The sequence below is a fragment of the Chrysochloris asiatica genome, unplaced genomic scaffold, assembly GCF_000296735.1.
Source record: "Chrysochloris asiatica unplaced genomic scaffold, ChrAsi1.0 scaffold00002, whole genome shotgun sequence".
NCBI classification, from domain to species: Eukaryota; Metazoa; Chordata; class Mammalia; order Afrosoricida; family Chrysochloridae; genus Chrysochloris; species Chrysochloris asiatica.
Genome location: NW_006408520.1, coordinates 50,002,770 through 50,010,371, shown reverse-complemented (window position 1 = coordinate 50,010,371; position 7,602 = coordinate 50,002,770). Strand labels below are relative to the sequence as shown.

General features: G+C 38.4%; 1 pseudogene; it reads left to right on the top strand.

Moving 5' to 3' along the window:
• The first annotated feature begins 1,371 nt into the window (after positions 1 to 1,371).
• Positions 1,372 to 7,327, top strand: LOC102815747 (annotated as a pseudogene).
• The last annotated feature ends 275 nt before the right edge of the window (positions 7,328 to 7,602 follow it).

The following is a 7,602-nucleotide window of genomic DNA, read 5'->3' as shown; positions in this document are numbered from 1 at the left end:
CCCCTTCTTATGTGTTTTTTTATGTACAAAACCAATAGTTCCTCCTGGGCAACAGTGATATCTACCATATATAGCTTCCCTGGGATTTTAAGAAGTGCATAGAGACTCAAAGCATTATCCTTCTTTGGACTTTTTGTCTCTTTCCAGCTCCTGTCCACTCAAGAATTGCCCCTCTATCCTTAGGAAATATAATACAGCAGAAGTGGCTTGTGTATTTCTCATTGGCCCATTTATCTTGCAAATCTTGTCAGAAAGATAAAGGTTTTATCTTATGCCTAATTATTGTTATGTTGTTCATTGTCCTTGAATCGGTTCCAACTCATAGTGATCCTATATAGATTTTCTAAGGAGTGTCTGGTCAATTTGAATCACAGACATTGTAGCTCAAACCAACCTAGTGGTTCAGTGTTTATTCTATGTCTAATTACTTAATCCTAATTAAGAAGATAAAATGAACACATTCTCACATAATTTTGGTGTTTAGTGCTGTCAAGTCAGTTCCAACTCATAGTGACCATGTATTGGGTTTCTGAGGAGCAACTGGTGGTTTTCAACTATTGACCTTGTGGTTAGCAGCTCAGTGCTTATCGTACAGTGTCACACCCAAGTCCTCTGAGATCATACTAAGCAGTAAAGTATTATTTTAATTCGTGACAAATTTTGAAACCTAATGCATTGCTAAGACTTATAATGGCTTGAAAAGACTTGGTTTTTACTTTTTTCTAAGGTGGGGGAAAAACACTTTCTGGTACAGTTTTTCATCATTGTTTTTCTAATCTCTAACATTAATCACAAAAGGAAATGTATAAGCTAGACTAGGAAAAGGTTATATAAGTAATACCTATATTTCTACATGATAGTATCATATGTGATACAATAACATAATCTATCTAAAGAAATGGTGAAAACCATTGAATGTTATTATGTAAGCGAAACTACAAAAAAATATCATCTACGTAGCTAAAATTAGAGTACCTAAGAGTAAATAAAGGGGTCTCGAGATACATTATATGTTAATAGTTTTAATTGAGGCTTTGGAATTCAAGTACCTTTGGCAATCATAGTGGAAACTACTTACTTGAATAACTCAGGGGCAATAAGAGTGCATAAAGACATACAATTCTTGAAATGAGTGCTTCTAAAACTTTCAAGTGTATCTGATTCCTGAGGATCTTTTGAAAAATGTAGATTCTGATTCAGGAAGTCTGGTGCAGGGCCTGAGATTCTGCATGTCTTACAAGCTTTCAAAGAGATGTCCATGCTGCTGGCCCACCAACTACACTGTGTAGCAAGACTCAAGCACACATGGCTGAGAAGAGAGTGAACTGTCACAAAAACAAGACTTAGAGTGTCCTAAAACACATAACAAGCATGACTGTGGAGGCTTTTATTAAAAAGGGAGATTTGAAAAAGACTCACGGGTGTCAAAAAAAAACCCGAGGTGTAAGATTGGGAAGAAAACAAGGAGTATGGTGATCTAGGATAATAAACTATTGGTAGCTATATGGTGTTCCTCCTGGGGAATACGTCTTATTGTTGTAGTTAAGTGCTATCAAGTGATTCCAACCCATAGCAACTCTACACAGGGTTTCCGAGGCTGTAACTCTTTACAGGAGCAGGGACAAATCTAAGAAGGGACAAATCATCTTTTGGAAGAGGGACCTATAGGCTTTCATTCACCAATCATTATTTACCAGTTGAGTGTTGCAGTGTTCCTAGATTATGAAGGAATCATACTTTTCTCAGTGTATAGACTATCATGAATAATTCTTAAACTAATTTAACAGCTAACAGTCATACTACAACTTACCATATTTGTCGGTCTCTAAGGGAATGTCTGGTGGTGATTCTAGGAAAAAGCACAAGGGGCAAAATTTTCATTTGAGAAGCAGGAGTATTTGACTTGGGAGTTCTATAACCACCTCTTCCTGTCATATTTCCTAGCTCTTAGACTTAACCACACAGAATAACATAAGGTTAGCTGGAAGGGCTGAACTAACACTTACTATTCAAAGTCATTGATAAAGAGCAATTAATTTTAAGTTCAAAAAAGAGTTACATGAAAGTGCTGGAGTTGTTGTTATGTGCTGTGAAGTCGGTTCCAACCCATAGCGACCCTGTATAGGGTTTCTGAGGAGTGACTGGTGAACTTGAACCACAGACCTTGCAGTTCAAACGGCTTTGCAGTCTGGCACATTAACCCATAACTCCACACCAAGGTTCTTCCATTTTCATCCACACTGTACAGTATAGGTGCTACATAAAGGTTTGAAAAGTTCAGCAGCAGGAAATGAAGCACTTTCTTTACTTTCACTTTACTTCACTGCTTAGACCTCACAAAACATGTTAGTCATGAAAAGTTTAATATATGTTAAATATTTTTAATTACAAGTGGAATCACCAATGTTGACTAGGGAAAAGAAAGCATTCTAATGTAGCAGCAAGACTTTAACCACATTACGTATGACTTTTTTGCATAATCAGAAGCCCCCATGTGATAACTGTTAGTGTAACTTATCACTTTGTTGTTGTTGTTAAATGTTGTCAAGTCGGTTCCATTCCCACCCATAGCAACCCTGTATAGGGTTTCTGAGGAGCAGCTGGTGAGCTTGAATGGCCGACCTTGTGGTTCTAACGGCTTTGCAGACTGACACCTTAACTCACAGCACCACACCAGGGCTCCAACTTATCACTTTAGAAGGTACAAATTGTGGTTATGTTATGTTTTGGAGGAACAAGAGTTTGGCATAAAAAAAAAAAATTCATAGAAAATAAGTAAATAAAAAATAATAAGCACCCCCAAGGCTTCAAGCTTAAAAAAAATCCCAGGCATACATTAAACAAAAACTTTAGTATTTTCTATAAACACCTCTTTTCCTGGTTCTCATCAATCAAACCAATCAGAATTTGCAATAATAAAAGTTCTTGAAAATAATTCCCAGTATTATCTGATGTGTGATGTGGAGGATAAACACTGGATTGCTAAATATGAGATCAGTCGTTTAAAGTAGGAACAGCTACTAGGAAACCCCATACAGGGTCACAATGAGTCAGAACTAACTCCATAGCACTTAACAACAACAATAATCTGATGGGCATAAATGACAACAGTTAGTTTAAACATTGATGACTCTCATCAATTTAATTGATGATTAATAGCGAACCATTGAGAGTCAGAGTTGGGATCAAAACTTCAAGGAGTATCTTTAAAATAGGATATAATAACTCCATTTCAGTACTTGACTAATGGTGTTTTGGTGATGAGTTAATATATACTACATGTTAAGACCCTCAAGAAACATTGTTGTTGTAAATGCTGTCAACTCGATTCTGACCTATAGAGGCTGATGACCTTGAACTGTTGACCTTGTGGCTCAAACCGATTTTGCAGTCCAGCACATTAACCCACAGCACCACATCAGGACTTCCAAGAAACATTAGATATTGTTATTGTATGTGTGTAGAGGGAAGAGACTAGATGGAATAATATTTAAATGCTAACAGCAACTATGATAAAAATAAAATGAAAATCCAGGGAAAGCAAACATTTATAAACAGTTTGGGAAAGACAATAATCACAATTAAAATAACCACCAACATTTGAACACTAAGTGCTCTACTAAAGCATTATCTCATTTAATCCTCACATCAACCCTGTGTAACAGTTGCAATGATTAGTCCTCTTCTTAAAACAAAGGCTCAAAAAAACCAAACAAACAAACAACAACAACAACAACAACAACAACAAAAGGCTCACAAAGGCAGTATGAACCCTAGAGTCTAAATTGAGACTTAGAGTCTAACTTTACTTAGTCTCCTTTTAGTAAATAAGGAACCTGGGATGCATGTCTAGGTCTATGTTACTCCAGAGTCCACCTGTAATCAATATAATGATTAGTCTCTTGTTGTTGTTAAGTGCTGACTCATAGTGATCCTGAATAGGATTTCTGAGGAGCAGCTGGAGAGTTTGAACTGCCGACCTTGCAATTCAAACCGATCTTGCTGTCCAGTGCTTATCCTACAGAGTCACACATCAGGACTCGAAATTAGAGAGAGAAATGTCTTAGAAAACCTTAGAAATAATCTTTATTGTTGTAATAAGTTTGATACTACTAGTATCAGAATTTGCAATAATAAAAGCACTTGAAAATAATTCCCAGTTCTATCTGATGTGTGGTGTGAAGGATAAACACTGGATTTGATGCTACTAGTATCAAACTTAGTACAACAATAAAGATTATTTCTAAAGTTTTCAAAGACATTTCTCCCTTCCCACTCCCTCCCAAACAGCAGCAGTGGCCCACATTTCATAGTCTCATAAGTATTATTAACTTCCTAGCTCTCTTATTAGGGATATATAGGTTTCAGATTTACCACTTGAAAAAAATCAAATAAGTCCCCCCCAAAATGTCATTTTTAAAAGGCTATCTCTCACTGATTTTATTAGAATAGCAGCATGTATGCCAAAACCAAGGTGCCTGGGAGATAGAAAAAGTGTCTGGATACACCACTAACTGACTCATTCCCATTTCTGGACCCTAAATGAATAAACTTGTCTTTGTTGTTGCTTTTGTTGAGTGTCATTGGGTTAGTTTGACTCATAACCACCCAGTATATGGTTTCAGAGACTAAATATTTTCAGGAGCAGAAAGCCTCATCTTTTTTCTGTGGAGTGGCTGAAAGCCTCAAACCACCAACCTTGTGGTTCAGAGTATCCCAGATACATAATGGAAAACAACAAAATTTGAGATTTGTAGACATATTATTATTGGAGTCCTGGTGTGGCATTGTGGGTTAATGCGCCAGACTGCAAAGCCATTTGAACTGCAAGGTTGGCAGGTCAAGCTCACCAGCTGCTCCTCAGAAATCCTATATACAGGGTCTCTATGGGTCAGAACCAACTAGACAGCACTAAACAACAACAAGAAGACATATTATAGTCACATGTTACAATGGCTTTTGTAAAATGCCCCAAAGTGTGTCATATCCTTCTAGTCAAATTTTAGCTCAGTAAATAAACGATGAGCAGTCTCGGCCTCAAGCTGCCAACTCTGGTCTTCCCCAGCTTCTCTAGCTGTATATAATACTGATTAATTCCTTCTGTAGGCCCAGGCCCATCCTGACTGTATTACAACAGCAGACAAAGCAGAAAACAAAAAGCAGATAGAGAATAATTTCACTCCAATGGGAAAAAACTAGATCTGGTAGAAAGGAAACATGATAAGGGTTGTATCTGTATATGATTGCAATATGATAATAATTATTATTATTATCTACTTTATTTTTATTTCTATATGCTTTCTAATTTTTTACACTGTACATGCAAAAAATGATGGCACCAAACCATCCTTCCCACAGCAGTCTCTACTTCTATGTTGGGTTCGATATTCCATTGCAATGTCCACACAGAACTCAGAAACCATACTTACAGTTACGGGGTTTATTAGGGCAGTTAACAGGTTACAAGCACAGCTAGAAAATGCACAGAGCACAGTGATTCCAGTCCAGACCTTCCCCAAAATAGATCTCTCTGCACAGCCAATGTTACAAAGTTCTTTTAGGACTGCTGATAAATGCCCACAGGATACACCACTCCACCATAAACCTCAGCCCTTCCCAAGGCACTTGGCTGTAGTTCTATGGGTCAACAAACCTAGCTCCCCCCAATTAAGTACTTGGAGGCATGCCATTCTGCAAGCAAGCCTCCTGCCCGAAGTCATTCAGCTTAACATGTTCCATGGGCTGGGAAGCCCATTGCACTGTATTGTGCTACAGCTCTTGGTTCTGCTGCTGCTGCTCCTCTGATGTAACAGCTCTGTCTGGGTCCAGGAGTTTCAATGCACAGGGATCAAAGGGTTCAAAAGACACGCTCCCCTCCTGGCTTTTCTTCCTTTATTATAATGAGCTCCACGCCCCTTGCTTCTGAAATGTTTCGTTTTATACCCATGCTAAGGTTTCAAGTTTTTACAATGAGAATTAACTCTGCTGACATCCATAACTAAATCATATCATCCTATCAGGATCTTCTCCCACATTATCTAGCCCAAACTCATCAGGGCAGAAATGTGGTTTGGCAGAAGTTACAGACTATGACTAGAAGAGACAGATACTTCACTATACACCACAGTACATAAAACTGCCTTATGACAATAAAAATTATGTTATTTTTTTTTTTAATTAGGGAATGAATATTACCAGCAAGTCCTGTGTTCCTTTTTAAAAAACACCTGTCTGCTGACCAAATGGTAAAGAATTACTTTAAAACTAAGATTAAGTGGCACAGGACCATAGTCTTGTGGGGTGTCAAAGTTCATTGACATAACATAGCCCACAAAAACAATGTTCTAAATCCTACTTTGATGAGTAGCAACTGGGGTCTAAAAGGTTGTCAGCAGCCATCTGAGGTTCACTAATGGTGTTGCCCTATCTAGAGCAAAGAGTGAATGAAGTTAGTGATTTATGAAAACAATTACTCAAATGAACTAATGGACCATTGGAACTTCCACTTCCACAATCCTGAGACCAGATGAACTAGAGGATACATGGCTACAACTATGGACTGCTCTGAAAGGAATCACAGAAGTTTCTAGATAGAGTAGAAGAAAAAATGTGCAAGAAACTCAAAATTATAAAAGAGACCAAACTTATTGGTCAGATGGAGACTGATACAACCATCAAGACTACATCCCTTGTTGTTGTTGGTGTTAAATGTCATTGAGTTGGTTCTGATCCATAGCAACCCTGTATAGTGTTTCCGAGGAACGACTGGTGAGCTTGAACTACCGACCTGCAGTTCAAACAGACTTTGCAGTCCAGTGCATTAGTCCACAGTTGTTAGGTGCCATCAAGTAGATTGCAACTCATAACAACTTTATGCACAACAGAACGGCCCCATTGCTGATGTGTCCATTGTATATGACCAGCAGTCTAGATGTTTAAGAGGGTTTGCCTTTGTATATTTTGAAAATGTAGATGATGCTAAGGAAGCTAAAGAGGATGCCAATGGAAAGGAGCTTGATGGCCGTAGGATCAGAGTTGATTTCTCCATAACAAAAAGTCCACCTACTCCAACACCAGGAATTTATATGGGAAGATCTGCCCATAGCAGCTCAGGCCATCATGATTACTATGACAGAGGATATGATCATGGATATGATGATCAGGATTACTATAGCAGCTCATACAGAGGAGGAGCTGGAGGAGGAGGATGGAGAGCTGTTCAAGATAAAGATCAGATTTACAGAATGCCGTCATTTTCTCCTTACTACAGTCATGGAGGATAAGATCCCATTCCAGATCTCGATCATTCTCTCTTCGGCGCTATTAAAGCATGATGTTTGAAGACTTTCTGAAATATATCCTGTTTGTTGTTGTTAGGTGCCATCGAGTTGGTATGACTCATAGCAACCTTATGCACAGCAGAATGAAACATTACCCGATCCTGCTTCAACCTCACTACTGTTGCGACACTTGAGTCCATCTATGCTACCACTTAGCCAATCCATCTTGTTGGGGGGGGCAGGGGGTCTTCCTCTTTTTCTCGGACCCACCACCATACCAAACATGATATCCTTCTCCAGAGACTGGTCCCCCCAGACAATA